Below are 1,187 nucleotides of genomic sequence, written 5' to 3'. Positions count from 1 at the left end.
AAGGGGTGTTTCGGGCTAACGTGAGAAACGGGGCTGGGGGGAAGTCGGGGAGCCTTAATTCTGCGTGAGTGGGATGCGGTGGTTTTTTGCAGGATCCTGCACACGAGTGCCCCGTGTCACCGAGCGCGCACGGAGGGAGGTGGATGTGGGGTCTATGGGATAAATCCTTTGCTCTCAGCCTTCCCCTCCTCTTCCTCAGGGACTCACTACGCTTGCCCAAGTTTGAAATGCTCTGAGATCCTTGATGGCAAGTGCAGGCAAGGTCACGGCGTTAGGCGGGAGGTTGGAACTCATCACTGCGCCTCCCATTGCCCTCCTACACCTCCTGCCCGACCACCCCCCTCCCTGCCAGGCCACTGGAACGAAACCCTGCCTGCACAGCGCAATTCTTGCTAGAACAAATTGTTGCTGGCATTGTAGGTTATTTAAATCCACATATTATCTCTTCCTCTGTATTACATTAGCTTCCTCCCAAACCTTCGCCATCTGTTCCACCCTCGGTTATGAATGTGAGAAAACTGAACATGCTGCTTCACAGCGACAGCACTTCAAAAGTATGATGAGCATCCTAATGGCTTTTCCGTGTGCCCTTCCATGCAGGCTGTGTCCCTTCCTCAGCGCCCAGGGTCCGCTCGAAATAGCTGTTCATGATGTTCCACTGGCAGTTATTTACCTCCAGCGCTGCAGCTTAACCCCTCCTGCCCGGGCGGGAGGTTTGTGGAGGATGGCTCCAGTGCGCATGGGAGGTGGGAGCCTCGGCAGTGCTGGGGGGGGAGAGACACCAGGACTGCTTGTGCCAGCAATCTGCCCGAGGAACGTGTGGCCCTCTGCCAGCAGAAATGGGGGTTCATTCCTCCTTTGGGACCTACACCTCTCTCCCAGCTCCCTGCCGCCGTGTGAGGTCACGGCATCAAAGGTGCTGGACCATCTGTGAGGCGCGCAGCCTTTGGCGGGGTTGATGTCCATGCAATTGCTGTTGCTGCTTTTCTCCTCTGAAGGCCTGGCAGGCTCCTAATGTTGCCTGTCACTTCACTGACGCTTCACAGGCGTCTCCGCTAGCAGGTAAGGACAGCCGGCGCTGGCCTCGCCGCCCGCCTCCCTGCTCGCCGGGGTGTGCTCGGGGCTGGCTTCACTTGGAGCTCGCATGTTTTATTCTGGACCGGCAAGACGCATCCTACGGCGCGGTC

This window comes from Buceros rhinoceros, unplaced genomic scaffold (genome assembly GCF_000710305.1).
Source record: "Buceros rhinoceros silvestris isolate BGI_N320 unplaced genomic scaffold, ASM71030v1 scaffold37473, whole genome shotgun sequence".
Taxonomy (NCBI): Eukaryota; Metazoa; Chordata; class Aves; order Bucerotiformes; family Bucerotidae; genus Buceros; species Buceros rhinoceros.
The sequence above is the reverse complement of the archived record's forward strand: the minus strand, read 5'-3'. Positions refer to the sequence as shown.